Source organism: Leucopleurus acutus (genome assembly GCF_964270905.1).
Source record: "Leucopleurus acutus genome assembly, chromosome: 6".
NCBI classification, from domain to species: Eukaryota; Metazoa; Chordata; class Mammalia; order Artiodactyla; family Delphinidae; genus Leucopleurus; species Leucopleurus acutus.
In genome coordinates, this window is record NC_139149.1 from 6098218 (window position 1) to 6115546 (window position 17329).

Below are 17329 nucleotides of genomic sequence, written 5' to 3' on the forward strand. Positions count from 1 at the left end.
GGGAAGTAAACCATATCACTATTGTTCATAATCCATTGGCTACACATGATCACTTCAACCACAAGGAAGGTGGAAAAGTGTGGTCTATGTCTGTGCCTGGAAAGAAAGGGGATTGGAAACCTGTGTGATGTCATGGTCTAGACTTAATAGGCATTTGGTGAGTTTAATAACAATGGAAATCTTGCAAGATGAACCAAATGACCTCTGAATGTGACTTCAGTCTCAGTCATCTCTGTTCAATTCCTGAATGTGATTTTTTTAAGAATTTCCTTCAGCACAGATGATACACAAAAATATAAGAAGACAAAGACATTCTGCTCATTCTTTTAGGAATTAAATGCTGAAATCATAATATCAGGGAATTTTCTTGTCTGAAGTGCCAAGATAGTCCTTATGACATAGAATTTACAATGGATTCTCTTAAAAATATCATTCCTGCACAAATTAATTCAGGTTCAATGAGCTGGAATATACGTTCACTGGGTATTGGATACTCAAAACTTCATCTAGCATAACACTAAAGTGCTTTTATATCCAAGGAGAATATGAGCTTATTTTAATTTTTTAATTTTTCATTATTGATAAATTATGGTTTAAGCCTTAACTCTATGAATTTACCACCTCAGGACTTTTAATAGGTATTTGGGGAATGCAAGAAGAGCAAAATCAAAGTACCTTTTCTTGAAGGTATTGTACCATAGCTAATGAAACATAGACCAAGAAAATGATGATGAAATAGTAGAGTTGGAAAATGTCAACATTTGGATCTGATTACAAGAATCATGCAAAGAGGGCTATTATTAGTGACTTTAAAAAATAGTCTTTATTTTTAGATCAATTTTAGGCTTACAGAAAAACTGAGCAGAAAGTACAGAGAGCTCCCATACACCTCCTTCTTCCTAGTTCGCACTATTATTAACATCTTGCATTGGTGGGATACTCTTTTATAATTGATGAACAGATAGTGATTTATCATTAACTAAAGTCTTTGGGTTTTACAGTTACATAGGTTTTGGCAAATGCATAATGTCATGTACCCACAATTTATAATATCATAAAGAATAGTTTACTGCCCTAAAAATCCCCTGTGCTCTCCCTGTTCATCTCTCCTTCCACACCCTGGAAACCCTCTTGAACAATGATTTTTTTTTTTATCCCTATAGTCTTGCCTTTTCAAAAATGTCATGTAGTTAGTATCAGAGCATGTGGCCTTTTCAGACTGACTTCACTCACTTACCAATATGCCTCTAAGTTTCTCCCATGTTTTCTCATGGCTTGATACCTCATTTCTCTTTATTATTGAGTAATATTCCGCTGTATGGATGTACCACAATTTGCATATCCATTTGCTTATTTGGAGGACATTCTGGTTGCTACCAAATTTTAGAATTGCTATAAAAATTTGTTTGCAGGTTATTGTGTAGACATAGATTTTCAAATCATTTGGGTAAATACCAAAGGGTGCAACTACTGGATCATATGGGAAGACTATGTTTAGCTTTGCAACAAACTAGCATGCTGTGTTCCAAAGCGGCTGCATCATTATGCATTTGCACCAACATTGAACAAGAGTTGTTGTTGCTTCACATACTCACCAGCATTTGGTGTTGTCCGTGTTTTGGATTTTGGCCATTCTGGGAGATGTATATCATTTTAGTAGTATCTTGTTTTAATTTTCATTTCCCTGATGCTTTCTTATGCTAGTTGCCATCTGTTTACCTTCTTTGGTGAGCCACCTGCTAAGATCTTTGGCCCACTTTTTAATTGGGTTGCTTGATTTCTTATTGTTGAGTTTTAAGTGTTCTTTGTATATTTTGGGTGACAGTCCTTTATCATATTTGAATTTTTCAAATATTTTCTCCCAGTCTGTACTTTGTCTTTTCATTCTCTTAACCATGTTTTCACAGATCAGAAGTTTTTATTCTTACTGAAGTCCAGCTTATCAATTTTTTTTTCTTTCATGGACTATGCTTTTGGTGTTGAATCTAAAAAGTCATCACCAAACCTAGGGTCACCTAGATTTCCTCCTATGTTATATTCTAGGAATTTTATAGTTGTGTCTTACATTTAGGTCTATGATCCATTTTGAGTAAATTTTTGTGAAAGATGAAAAGTCAGTGTCTAGTTTTATTTTTTGTTTTGTTTTTTTTGCATGTGACTATCCAGTTCCTACAGCACCATTTGTTGAAAGGATTATATTTTCTCTATTGTATGGTCTTTGGTCCTTTGTCAAAGATCAGTTGGCTATATTTATATGGATCTATTTCTGTCCCTATTCTGTTCCATTGTCTTATTCGTCTATTCTTTCACTAAGCAATTCAATGAATCACACTGTTTCTTGATTACTGTAGTTTTATAGTAAGTTTTGAAGTCAGGTAGTGTCTACCACCCTCCAACTTTGCTCTTTGATTAGTGTTTTTCTTTTTCCTTTTATTCATTTTTTTTGTGGAGGGTGGTTAGAGGTTAATTTTGACTTTAATTTTCAGGGCACATGCAAAATTCTTTAGAGGTGTTCCATATCTATAGGATGAAGTCCAGATGCCTGAGTATTTAAAAACATTTATAGTCTAGGTCCTGCTTAGTTTTTTTTAAAACATCATCTACTACTCTAGGCATACCTATCCACTCTTTGTTCCTCAAACTCCCCTCAAACTCTCATACCTCTCTTCCTTGAGCACATTGTCCTGTATGATTGGAATTCCCTTCTGTTTGTTTCCACCTGGATAAATCATCTAGTCCTATTGAGTATGTCTCTGAGATATCTCTATAAATGTGTTTCTTGATCTTTCCCAGTCTAGCTTAGTACTGCCCTCCATTTATTCTTCCATCACAGGCACTCTATTCCAGGTACTGTACTTACCCTTGGGATACAATGATCTAGTCTAGGATGAACCTTATATCTTGATGAAAGACCAGCTAGAAGTATTTAAATAACATAAACCCAGGTTATGATAATCATTATAGAGAAAAAAGTAAAGGGCCAAGATAGAAACTAAAAGATAAAGGAGGTCCTACTTTAGGAAAGAAGGTAAAGAAAGACTTTTCTGAGTAGGAGCCATTTGTACTGAGATATGATGGATGATGAAAACTTGCCTCACTGAAAAACATCTCTTTCATGAAAGGGCCTGTGCAAAGGACCCCAAGGGAGAATTGAACTCAATGTACAGAAGAACAAGCTCAATGCATTGAAGAACAAGCAGGGAGCAAGGGTATGGGGCATGAGATGAGGCTGGACATGTAATCAATGTTCAAACCAGGCAGTGCTTTAGAGCCCCCAGTATAAACAATCAATTTTATTTTAGGCACAATGGGCCCATTGAAGGATTTTACGTAAGGCAGTGAAATTATCTGATTTACACTTAAGCGCTCATCGACTGCTGTATAGAGAATTATATGGAAGCAGTAATTACGGTTGTCATGTAATTTATCACCCATTGGGGCACTTTTAAGTGTGAAAGGGGGATTATTAATAATTATGCCGAGTCAGTAGATACACACTGTGACATATGGTGGCTCAAGCAATAACAGACACAAGGCAAAGCTAATAGTGGTTTCTGGATTCTGAAGAAGGTTGATAGCCTAAGAAATAGTAAATGAAGGTTTTAAAAGATCAGATGGTTTCATGATACATTTTGGAGGTAGAATCAAGAGTACTATTGCTGACATGCAGCTAGAGGATGGAGAATAATCAAGTACCTCTAGTTTCTGATTTGAGCATTTAAACTGCATTCACAGAATTTCCTGAGTAGGGAAAGGAGTTTTGAGGGAAATTTGTTTGGCATAGAGGCAGGGAAAAGGTCTATGTCTATGTCTAGTCCATAATAGAGCTCTAAACTCGAATGTTGCTGAGATATATGGTGGAGATGATGGGTAGGGTATTTGTATCTGTCTATTTAGGAACTTAGCGATGAAGAATGGATAAGAGATATATGTCTGGGCATCATCAGCAAGTAAGTGAGTTTAAATAAATATTAGTATGAGTGGTCACATAGAAAGTGTGAAGAAAATGAATACAAAAGAGATAGGTTCAGGCCCAGAGAAACAGAAGTATAGACAGTAGAGGAGGAATTCTCAGTGAGGTTGAGAAGAAATAGCCTTTGAGATGGAGGACAATTCAGAAGACTGTGGACACATGGAATCTGAGAGAGGATAGTGTTTCATGAAGGATTTAACTCTGTAAAGTGCTGATGAGTGAAGGGGAGGATATGAGGATTGGGAGGTACCTACTGAATTACTACATTACGAGTCATTGTGATCTTAAGAACAGAAGTTTCTTTAAGTGGAGGCAGAAAAAACCTGGTTGGAAAATAATAAAGTGTGAATTGCAGGCTTGAAGGAAAACATAGTTTATTTAAATATCTATCTATCATCTATCTATCCATATAACTATCTATCGATCAATAAATATAATATCAACAAATTTGCCATAAAGGGAAAAGATGGAGTGAGAGGGAAGCAATAGCAGGATGGGGATGCGAGGCTTAAGGGAAGATTTTTTTTTTTTAATTTTTCTCATATAATCTTTTTTTTAAAACATCTTTATTGGAATATAATTGCTTCACAATGGTGTTTTAGTTTCTGCTTTATAACAAAGTGAATCAGTTATACATATACATATATCCCCATATCTCTTCCCTCTTGCATCTCCCTCCCTCCCACCTCCTTATCCCACCTCTTTAGGTGGTCACAAAGCACTGAGATGATCTCCCTGTGCTACGTGGCTGCTTCCCACTAGCTAGCTATCTTACATTTGGTACTGCATATATGTCCATGCCACTCTCTCACATAGTCCCAGCTTACATTTCCACCTCCCCGTGTTCTCAAGTCCGTTCTCTAGTAGGTCTGCATCTTTATTCCCATCTTGCACCTAGGTACTTCATGACCTTTTTTTTTTTTTTTTTAGATTCCATATATATGTGTTAGCATATGGTATTATTTTTTCTCTTTCTGACTTACTTCACTCTGTATGACAGACTCTAGGTCCATCCACCTCACTACAAATAACTCAATTTTGGTTTTTTTATGGCTTAGTAATATTCCACTGTATATATGTGCCACATCTTCTTTATCCATTCATCTGTCGATGGACACTTAGGTTGCTTCCATGTTCTGGCTATTGTAAAAAGAGCTACAAAGAACATTGTGGTACATGACTCTTTTTGAATTATGGTTTTCTCAGGGTATATGCCCAGGAGTGGGATTGCTGGGTCATATGATAATTCTATTTTTAGTTTTTTAAGGAACCCCCATAATGTTCTCCATAGTGGCTGTATCAATTTACATTCCCACCAACAGTGAAAGAGGGTTCCACTTCTCCACACCCTCTCCAGCATTTATTGTTTGTTGATTTTTTGATGATGGCCATTCTGACTGGTGTGAGATGATATCTCATTGTAGTTTTGATTTGCATTTCTCTAATGATTAATGATGTTGAACATTCTTTCATGTCTTTGTTGGCCGTCTGTATATCTTCTTTGGAGAAATGTCTATTTAGGTCTTCTGACTATTTTTGGATTGGGTTGTTTGTTTTTGATATTGAGTACATGAGCTGCTTGTAAATTTTGGAGGTTAATCATTTGTCAGTTGCTTCATTTGCAAATATTTTCTCCCATTCTGAGAAAGGGAGAATGGGAGCTCTTCTCTAAATATTTGATAGAATTCACTTGTGAAACCATCTGGTCCTGGGCTTTTGTTTGTTGGAAGATTTTTAATCACAGTTTCAATTTCAGTGCTTGTGATTGGTCTCTTCATATTTTCTATTTCTCCCTGGTTCAGTTTCAGAATGTTGTGCATTTCTAAGAATTTGTCCATTTCTTCCAGGTTGCCTATTTTATTGGCATATATTTCCTTGTAGTAATCTCTCATGATCCTTTGTATTTCTGCAGTGCCAGTTGTTACTTCTTTTTCAATTCTAATTCTATTGCTTTGAGCCTTCTCTCTTTTTTTGTTGATGAGTCTGGCTAATGGTTTATCAATTTTGTTTAGCTTCTCAAAGAACCAGCTTTTAGTTTTATTGATCTTTGCTATTATCTCCTTCATTTCCTTTTTAATTTATTTCTGATCTGATCTTTATTCTTTCTTTCCTCTGCTAACTTTGGGGTTTTTTTGTTCTTCTTTCTCTAATTGCTTTAGGTGTAAGGTTAGGCTGTTTATTTGAGATGTTACTTGTTTCTTAAGGTAGGATTGTATTGCTATAAACTTCCCTCTTAGAACTGCTTTTGCTGCATCCCATAGGTTTTGGGTCATCGTGTTTCATTGTCATTTGTTTCTAGGTATTTTTTGATTTCCTCTTTGATTTCTTCATTGATTTCTTGGTTATTAAGTAGTATATTGCTTAGTCTCCATGTGTTTGTATTTTTTCCAGATTTTTTTCTTTTAACTGATATCTAGTTTCACAGCATTGTGGTCAGAAAAGATACTTGATACAATTTCAATTTTCTTAAATTTACCAAGGCTTGATTTGTGACCCAAGACATGATCTATCCTGGAGAATATTCCACGAGCACTTGAGAAGAAAGTTTATTTTGTTGTTTTTGGATGGATTGTCCTATAAATATCAATTAAGTCCATCTTGTTTAATGTATCATTTAAAGCTTGTGCTTCCTTATTTATTTTCATTTTGAATGATCTGTCCTTTGGTGAAAGTGGGGTGTTAAAGTCCCCTACTATGATTGTGTTACTGTCGATTACCCCTTTTATGGCTATTAGTATTTGCCTTATATATTGAGGTGCTCCTCCATTTGGTGCATAAATATTTACAATTGTTATATCTTCTTCTTGGATTGATCCCTTGATCATTGTGTAGTGTCCTTCTTTGTCTCTTGTAATAATATTTGTTTTAAAGTCTATCTTATCTGATATGAGAATTGGTACTCCAGCTTTCTTTCGGTTTCCATTAGCATGGAATATCTTTTTCCATCCCCTCACTTTCAGTCTGTATGTGTCCCTAGATCTGAAGTGGGTCTCTTGTAGACAGCATATATATGGGTCTTGTTTTTGTATCCATTCAACCAGTCTATGTCTTTTGGTGGGAGCATTTAATCCATTTACATTTAAGGTAATTATCGATATGTATGTTGCTATTCCCATTTTCTTAATTGTTTTGTTTTGTTATTGTAGGTCTTTTCCTTCTCTTGTGTTTCCTGCCTAGAGAATTTCCTTTAGCATTTGTTGTAAAGCTGGTTTGGTGGTGCTGAATTCTCTTAGCCTTTGCTTCTCTGTAAAGGTTTTAATTTCTCCGTCAAATCTGAATGAGACCCTTGCTGGGTAGAGTAACTTGGTTGTAGCTTTTTCCCTTTCATCACTTTAAATATGTCCTGCCACTCCCTTCTGTCTTGCAGAGTTTCTGCTGAAAGATAAGCTGTTAACCTTATGGGGATTCCCTTGTATGGCATTGGTTGTTTTTCCTTTGCTGCTTTTAATACTTTTTGTTTGTATTTAATTTTTGATAGTTTGATTAATATGTGTCTTGGCATGTTTCTCCTTGGATTTATCTGGTATGGGACTGTCTGTTCTTCCTGGACTTAATTAACTATTTCCTTTCCCATATTAGGGAAATTCAACTATAACCTTTTCAAATATTGTCTCAGCCCCTTTCTTTTTCTCTTCTTCTTCTGGGCCCCCTATAATTAGAATGCTGGTGCACTTAATGTTGTCCCAGAGGTCTCTGAGACTGTCCTCAATTATTTTCATTCTTTTTTCTTTATTCTGCTCTGCGGTGGTTATTTCCATTATTTTATTTTCAGGTCTCTTATCCGTTCTTCTCCCTCAGTTATTCTGCTATTGATCCCTTCTAGAAAATTTTTAATTTCATTTATTGTGTTGTTCATCACTGTTTGTTTGCTCTTTAGTTCTTTTAGGTCCTTGTTAAACGTTTCTTGTATTTTCTCTATTCTATTTCCATGATTTTGGATCATCTTTACTATCATTTTTCTGAATTCTTTTTCAGGTAGACTGCCTATTTCCTCTTCATTTGTTAGGTCTGGTGGGGTTTTACCTTGCTCCTTCATCTGCTGTGTGTTTCTCTGTCTTCTCATTTTGCTTAACTGACTGTGTTTGGGGTCGCCTTTTCACAGGCTGCTGGTTCATAGTTCCCATTGTTTTTGGTGTCTGCTCCCAGTGGCTAAGGTTGGTTCAGTCAGTTGTGTAGGCTTCCTGGTGGAGGGGACTAGTGCCTGTGTTCTGGTGGATGAGGCTGGATCTTGCCTTTCTGGTGGGCAGGTCCACATCTGGTTGTGTGTTTTGGGGTGTCTGTGACCTTATTATGATTTTAGGCAGCCTCTCTGCTAATGGGTGGGGTTGTGTTCCTGTCTTGCTAGTTGTTTGGCATAGGGTGTCCAGCACTGTAGCTTGCTGGTTGTTGAGTGGAGCTGGGTCTTGGCATTGAGATGGAGATCTCTGGGAGATTTTTGCCATTTGCTATTATGTGGAGCTGGGAGGTCTCTGTTGGAACAATGTCCTGAACTTGGCTCTCCCATCTATGAGGCACAGCCCTGATGCCTGGCTGTAGCACCAAGAGCCTGTCATCCACATGGCTCAGTAGTAAAGGGGGAAAGAAAGAAAGAAAAAGATAAAATAAAATAAAGTTTTTAAAGTGAAAAATAAAAAGAAATATTAAAAAAATTTAAGTAATAAAATAAAAAAGAAAGAAGAGAGCAACCAAACCAAAAAACAATTCCACCAATGATAACAAGCACTAAGAACTATACTAAAAATATAATAATAATAATAAACATAAAAACGGAAAGACAGAACCCTAGTACAAATGGTAAAAGCAAAGCTATACAGACATAATCACACAAAGAAACATACACATACACACTCACAAAAAGAGAAAAAGGGAGAAAATATATATATCATTGTTCCCAATGCTCACCCCCTCAATTTGGGATGAGTCATTTTCTAATCAGGTATTCCACAGATGCAGGGTACATCAAGTTGTTTGTGGAGATTTAATCCGCTGCTCCCGAGGTTGCTGAGAGAGATTTCCCTTTCTCTTCTATTTTCACACATCTCCTGGGGTTCAGCTTTGGATTTGGCCCCACCTCTGTGTGTAGGCTGCCTGAGGGTGTCTGTCCTTTGTTCAGACAGGATGGGGTTAAAGTAGCAGCTGATTCAGTGGCTCTGGTTCACTCAGGCCGGGGGGAGGAAGGGGTACAGAGTGCAGGGCGAGCCTGAGGCAGCAGAGGCCAGCGTGACATGGCACCAGCCTGAGGCATGCCATGTGTTTTCCTGGGGAAGTTGTCCGTGAATCACAGGACCCTGGCAGTGGTGGGCTGCACAGGCTCCTGGGAGGGGAAGTGTGGATAGTGACCTGTGCCTACACATAGGTTTCTTGGTGGCTGCAGCAGCAGCCTTAGCATCTCATGCCCGTCTCTGGGGTCCACGCTGATAGCCATGGCTCGTGCCCATCTCTGGAGCTCCTTTAAGTGGCGCTCTTAATTCCATCTTCTTGCACACCAGGAAAGAAAGAGGCAAGAAAAAGTCTCTTGCCTCTTCAGCAGCTTCAGACTTTTTCCTGGACTCCCTCCCAGCTAGCTGTGGTGCACTAGCCCCCTTCAGGCTGTGTTCCTGCAGCCAACCCCAATCTTATCCCTGGGATCCAACCGAAGCCAGAGCCTCAGCTCCCAGCCCCCACCGGTTCCGGCGGGTGAGCAGACAATCCTCTCGGGCTCATGAGTGCTGGTCAGCACTGATCCTCTGTGTGGGAATCTCTCTGCTTTGCCCTCTGCACCCCTATTGCTGCACTCTCCTCCATGGCTCCGAAGCTTCTCCCCTCTGTCACCTGCAGTTTCCACCCACGAAAGGACTTCCTAGTGTGTGGAGACCTTTCCTCCTTCACAGCTCCCTCCCACTGGAGCAGGGACCGTCCCTATTCTTTTGTCTGTTTTTTCTTTTGCCCTACCCAGGTATGTGGGGAGTTTCTTGCCTTTTGGGAGGTCTGATGTCTTCTGCCAATGTTCAGTAGGTGTTCTGTAGGAGTTTTTCCACATGTAGATGTATTTTTGTTGTATTTGTGGGGAGGAAGGTGATCACCACGTCTTACTCTTCTGCCATCTTGAAGCTCTACCAGATTTTTTTTTGTAAAGATGTGAGTTAAAAGAATATGTGTGCATTCTGATGGGTACCCTTCTTTCAAATATCCATAGCAATCTCTTTACTTGGTTGGCTTCCCTACTTTCATTTAAAGGTGATTTATCACAAGGCTTCAAGGGTCTACCAGAAAGCCTAGTACAAAACAGTCTCTTTATAATTGCCATTGAATGAGGACTAGTGCCTGAGAGCACCAGCCCTTGTTTTTTGTTGTCTTTCTGATACTAGCTATTCTGACAGGTGTGAGGTGATATCTCATTGTGGTTTTAATTTGCATTTCCCTGATGATTAGTGATGTTGAGCATCTTTTCATGTGTCTATTGACCATCTGTGTGTATTCTTTGGAAAAATGTCCATTCAGATCCTGTGCCCACTTTTTACTCAGATTATTTGCTTTTCTGATGTTGAGTTTCTATATTTTGGACTTTAACCCCTTATTGGATATATTGTTTGCAAATATCTTCTCCCATTCAATATGTGGACCTTTTTCTTGTTGATAGTTTCCTTCACTGTGTGAGAGCTTTTAAGTTTAATGTAATTCCATTTGTTTATTTTTGCTTTTGTTTCCTTTGCCTGAGGAGACATATCCAAAAATATATTGCTAAGACCAATGTTAAAGAGCATACTGCCTATGTTTTTTTCTGCCTATGTTTTTATCATCTTACATTCAAGTCTTCAATACATTTTAATTCATTTTTGTTCATAGCATGAAAGAGTAGTCCAGTTTGATTCTTTTGTATGTACCTGTCTAGTTTTCCCAACACTCCTTATTGAAGAGACTGTCCTTCCCCCATTGTATATTCTTCCCTCCTCTGTCATAGGTTAATTGCCCATGTAAGTGTGGGTTCATTTTGGGCTTTGTATTCTGTTCCATTGATCTATGTGTCTGTTGTTTTTTGGGGGGCCAGTATCATCCTGTTTTGATTACTGTAGCTTTGTAGTATAGTTTGAAATCAGGGAATGTGATACATCCATCCTTGTTCTTCTTTCTCAAGATTGTTTTGGCTATTTGGGGTCTTTTGTATTTCCATACAAAGTTTATAGTTATTCTTCTAGTTCTGTGGGAAATGCCATTGGTATTCTGATAGAGATTGCATTGAATCTGTAGATTGCCTTGGGTAGTATCATCATTTTAACAATATTAATTCTCCCAATCATTGATTATTGTATATCCTTCCATATGTGTGTGTCATCTTCAATTTCTTTCATCAGTATCTTATAGTTTTCTTAGTACAGGCCTTTTACCTCCTTAGGTAGATTTATTCCTAGGTATTTACTTTTTTAGATGCACTGGTGAATGGGATTGTTTCCTTAATTTCTCTTTCTGAGAGTTCATTGTTAGTAAATAAAAATGCAACAGATTTCTGTATATTAATTTTGTATTCTACAAGTTTACAGAATTTCTTAATGACTTCTAGTAGTTTTTTGGTGAGGTCTTTAGGATTTTCTATGAATAGTATCATGTCATCTGCAAACAGTAACAGTTTTACTTCTTCCTTTCCAATTTGGATTTCTTTTATTTCTTTTTCTTGTCTGACTGCTGTCCTAGGACATCCAATATTATGTTGAATTAAAGTGGTGAGAGTGATTATCCTTGTCTTCTTCTTGATCTTAGAGGAAATGCTTTCAGCTTTTCAACATTGAGCGTTATGTTAGCTGTGGGCTTGTCATATATGGCATTTATTATATTGAGGTATGTTCCCTCTATACCCACTTTTTTGAGAGTTTCTATCATAAATGGATGTTGAATTTTGTCAAATGCTTTTTCTGCATCTATTGAGTTGATCATATGATTTTTATTCTTCAGTTATTAATTTGGTGTATCACACTGAATGATTTGTGGTTGTTGAGCAACGCTTGTATCTTTGGGATAAATAACCACTTGACCATGGTGTATGATCCTTTTAATATAATATTCAATATGGTTTGCTAATATTTTATTGAGGATTTTTGCATCTAAGTTCATCAGTGATATTGGCCTGTTGTTTTCTTTTTTTAAAAAAACATCTTTGTCACTGGTGGATGAGGCTGGGTTCTGGGGCCAGTGCAGGGCACTGGTAGGTGGAGCCAAGTCTTGGGTTCCCTGGTGCCCAGGACAAGGTCCTGGGGTGGCTGTGGGTTCAGAGAGTCTTAAGGCAGCTGGCTTGCTGGTAGGTGGAGCTGTGTCCCTGCCCAGATAGTTGCTTTCCTGAGGCATCACAGTATTTGTGCTCACAGGCTGAAGGTAAGCCAGGTCCCAACACTAATAAGCTAGAGGAAAGACTACAAAATGGCACTTGCTAGCACCAATGTCCTTGTAGTAGAATGAGCTCCTCAAAGTGGCTGCCACTAGTATCTGTGTTCCCAGTGTGAGCTGCAGGTGCCTCCTGCCTCTCCCGGAGTCTCTCCAAGACCACAGGTAGGTCTGACCACGTTCCTTTCAAATTATTGCTTCTGCCTTGGGTCCCAGAGCATGTGAGATTTTGTGTGCACCCGTTAGGACTGGAGTTTCTATTTCCCCCAGCCATCTGAGTCTCCTAAAAGTAAGTCCTACTGGCCTTTGAAGCGAAACATTCTGGAGTTTCATCTTCCTGGTGCAGAACACCCAGGCTAGGGAGCCTGATGTGGTGCTCGCATCCCTCACTCCTTTGGAGAGAACATCTGCAATTGAAATTATCCTCCCATGTGTGGGTCACCCACCTGGGGGTATGGGTCGTGACTGTACTGTGTCTCCACCCCACCTACCCATCTTATTGTGGTTCCTTCTTTACATCTTTGCTTGTAGAAGATCTTTTCTGCTAGATCCTGGTATTTCTCATCAAGAGTTGCTCTGTAGATTGCTGTAATTTTGGTGTGTCCATGGGAGGAAGTGAGCTCAGGGTCTTCCTACTCTGTTATCATGGCCACTACTCTCTTCTTGTACACTTTAAATCATATATAGATTATTTACAATATCAAACACAATACAAATGTTGTATAAATAGTTGCCAGCATGTGGCAAATTCAAGTTTTGCATTTTGGAAATTTCTGCTATTTTAAAAAAATGTATTCCATCCATTGTTGATTGAATCCTCAGATGTGAAACCTACAGATACATAGGGCCTACTGCATATTTAATTTTTATTCACTTATAGCTTAAGCAGTCTAAGATTATGTTAGAAAAGGTACTTCAGGTTTTCTGAACAAATAAAACACGTGTTGACTTGGTCAAAGAGGAAAACTGGGTATTTCTGTTCAAACACAGCTTTAGCCCCAAAAGGGGTCAGATTAGAAATCAGGGCAGTTCCTGAAAGCCAGGAGCAGAGAGTGCTTTTGTTCTAAAATAAGAAGAGTCCAAGTTGTGTCTTGATCAAGCATGAAGATGAGCTTATCTCAACTTTCTTCTCTAGTAAGTAGAAGGTCAATTAAGGAATCTCCTGATTGAGTGAGCATGAGTTCTCCCTTCAACGCTTTCTGACCAAATAACAGTGGATTGTGCCCCATCTAAGAGGAATTATGAGCAAGCAATCTTAGTTGGGGGTTTCAGTGTATGTCCCAGGCTGGCAAAATAACCCAAGACCATGGCCTTTCTCCCTAGGCTCATTGATGCCACAGATACAATCTCAGCTCTTAAATTTTTTTTCTGCCCTTCCTAACTTGTGACAACTTTCCTCTTTGTGGCTAAAAAGAAAGTAATGACTCTAATCTTAATTTTAAGGGAAAAGTGGCTTATTAATAATAGATACAGTGCAATTAGGTTATGGTGTGTGAAGATGAGGCTACGACTTCATATTCAGTCACAGTGACCACTCTTCTGACAGCTCATTCCTGGATTTTTCCTCTGCATATGTGAAAATTACATTGAGCCCCAAGCAACATGAATGAAAATAAATCCAGAGCAAGAAACACTGTAATGAAACTGCAACACACAAGAGAAAAAAGCTAGAGAGTCCACAAAGAAATGATAACTGGGCTAACAGACTTCTCTTTACAATAACAGAAACCAAAAAGTAGTATCTACAAAGTGATCATGAGTAATTGAAGCTTACTGAAATAAAGGCTTTTCAAATAAACAAAGGCTAGGTTAACAACCAACAGACTGAAGAACTTGCCTCATGGAGAAAGAATCCAAATCCTGAAGAAAGAACCAAGATAAATAAGAAATAGAGAAAAAGGAAGTGATCCAAATAGGATATATCGAATAAGAACTGGAAACAAAGTGGAATGGAAATGGTAAGAACATGCAAAATGGGAGGGGTGACTATTCAGAGCTTCAAGAAACAGGTTTCAAATTTCTTGCATTTTTTCTGACTGAAGGTGGAAATTATAGGTGAGCTTTATATATTTTGAAATGAAGTATACCTCTTCAAAGCTTAAATGTGACCTCCAAAAGAACAAAACTGAGATTTATAAAAACTAAATCCATAGAAGTTATAGAGGAAATATAGAAGTCTTAATCAATCTAGTAGAAGGCCAAAAAGGAGAAAAGGAGGAGCTATAGAAATTTCAAGGAAAATAGCTCAGAATAACATAGTCATAAGAATAGTTATAAAATTATCAGTAATCAAAGTAGATTAAACTTTCTAGTTAAAAATAATGTCTTAAATTATACATTAAAACAAAATCTATTTGTTAGTTATGAAACATACCTAAAACATAAGGGCAAAGAAAAGTTTAAAATATTATAAAAACATAGAAAAATGTATTCAAGTAAATCACCAATAAAATTGCTGAGCAATACTAACATCAGCAAAGTATACTTTATTTTGAGAAAACAACATTAAGGATAAAGAAGCTTGCTAGCTGATAAAAAGAAAAAGTATCCAGGAAGATATAAGAATTCTGAACTTGTACTTGTTAATTTACATAACCTTTAATTGGAAAAATCAAGCATTGATAGATTTAGCAGAAAATTACAAATTCAAAATAACAGTGAGAAATTGTAACAAACCTCTCAGTAGCTGATTTGCTTCATGGGAAAAAAGTAGCAAATTTACAGGATTAAAAAATACAATCAAAAAGCTTGATTTAAAACCATCTCGCCTCAGTAATGTGAGAATGCAGCTGCTTCTTTTTTTTTTTAACATCTTTATTGGAGTATAATTGCTTTACAATGTTGTGTTAGTTTCTGCTGTATAACAAAGTGAATTAGCTATATGTATACATATATCCCCATATCCCTTCCCTCCTGCATCTCCCTCCAACCCTCCCTATCCCACCCCTCTAGCTGGTCACAAAGCACCGAGCTGATCTCTCTGTGCTATGCAGCTGCTTCCCACTAGCTATTTTACATTTGGTAGTGTATATATGTCAGTGTTACTCTCTCACTTCATCCCAACTTACCCTTCCCCCGCACTGTGTCCTCAAGTCTATTTTCTACATCTGCCTCTTTATTCCTGTCCTGTCCCTAGGTTCATCAGAACCGTTTTTTTTTTTTTTTAGATTCCATATATATGTGTTAGCATACGGTATTTGTTTTTCTCTTTCTGACTTACTTCACTCTGTATGACAGACTCTACATCCATCCACTTCACTAAAAAGAACTCAATTTGGTTTCTTTTTATGGCTGAGTAATACTCCACTGTATATATGTGCCACATCTTCTTTATCCATTCATCTGTTGATGGACACTTAGGTTGCTTCCATATCCTGGCTATTGTAAATAATGCTGCAATAAACATTATGGTACATGTCTCTTTTTGAATTATGCTTCTCTCGGGGTTAATGCCCAGTAGTGGGATTGCTGGGTCATATGGTAATTCTATTCCTAGTGTTTTAAGGAATCTCCATACTGTTCTCCATAGTGGCTGTATCAATTTACATTCCCACCAACAGTGCAAGAGGGTTCCATTTCTCCACACCCTCTCCAGCATTTATTGTTTTGAGATTCTTTGATGATGGCCATTCTGACTGGTGTGAGTTGATACCTCATTGTGATTTTGATTTGCATTTCTCTAATGATTAGTGATGTTGAGCATCATTCATGTGTTTGTTGGCAGTCTGTATATATTCTTTGGAGAAATGCCTTTTTAGGTCTTCTGCCCATTTTTGGATTGGGTTGTTTGTTTTTTTGATATTGATCTGCATGAGCTGCTTGTATATTTTGGAGATTAATCCTTTGTCAGTTGCTTCATTTGCAAATATTTTCTTCCATTCTGAGGGTTGTCTTTTTGTCTTGTTTACAGTTTCCTTTGCTGTGCAAAAACTGTTAAGATCCCATTTGTTTATTTTTGTTTTTATTTCCATTTCTCTAGAAGGTGGGTCAAAAAGGATCTTGCTGTGATTTATGTCATAGAGTGTTCTGCCTATGTTTTTCTCTAAGAGTTTTATAGTGTCTGGCCTTACCTTTAGGTCTTTAATCCATTTGGAGTTTACTTTTGTGTATGGTGTTAGGAAGTGTTCTAATTGCATTCTTTTACATGAAGCTGTGTAGTTTTCCAGCACCACTTATTGAAGAGGCTGCCTTTTCTCCATTGTATATTCTTGCCTCCTTTATCAAAGATAAGGTGACCATATGTGTTTGGGTTTATCTCTGGGCTTTCTATCCTGTTCCATTGATCTATATTTCTGTTTTTGTGCCAGTAACATACTGTCTTGATTACTGTAGCTTTGTAGTATAGTCTGAAGTCAGAGAGTCTTATTCCTCCAGCTCCATTTTTCTTTCTCAATATTGCTTTGGCTGTGAACATAGATGCAAAACTCCTCAACAAAATACTAGAAATCAGAATCTAACAGTACATTAAAAGGATTGTATACCATTATCATTAGGATTTATCTCAGGAATGCAAGGATTCTTCAATATATGCAAATCAATCAATGTAATATACCATATTAAAAAATTGAAGGATAAAAAGCCATGTGATCATCTCAATGGATGCAGGAAAAGTTTTCAACAAAATTCAACACCCATTTATGATAAAAACTCTCCAGAAAGTGGGCATAGAGGGAACCTACCTCAACATAATCAAGACCATATATGACAAACCCACAGCCAACATCATTCTCAATGGTGAAAAGCTGAAACCATTTCCTCTAAGATCAGGAACAAGACAAGGTTGCCCACTCTCATTGCTATCATTCAACATAATTTTGGAAATTTTAGCCAGAGCAATCAGAGAAGAAAAAGAAATAAAAGGAATCCAAATCGGAAAGAAGTAAAAGTGTCACTCTTTGTAGATGACATGATAGTATATATAGAGAATCCTAAAGATGCTACCAGAAGACTACTAGAGCTAATCAATTAATTTGGTAAAGTAGTAGGATACAAAATTAATGCACA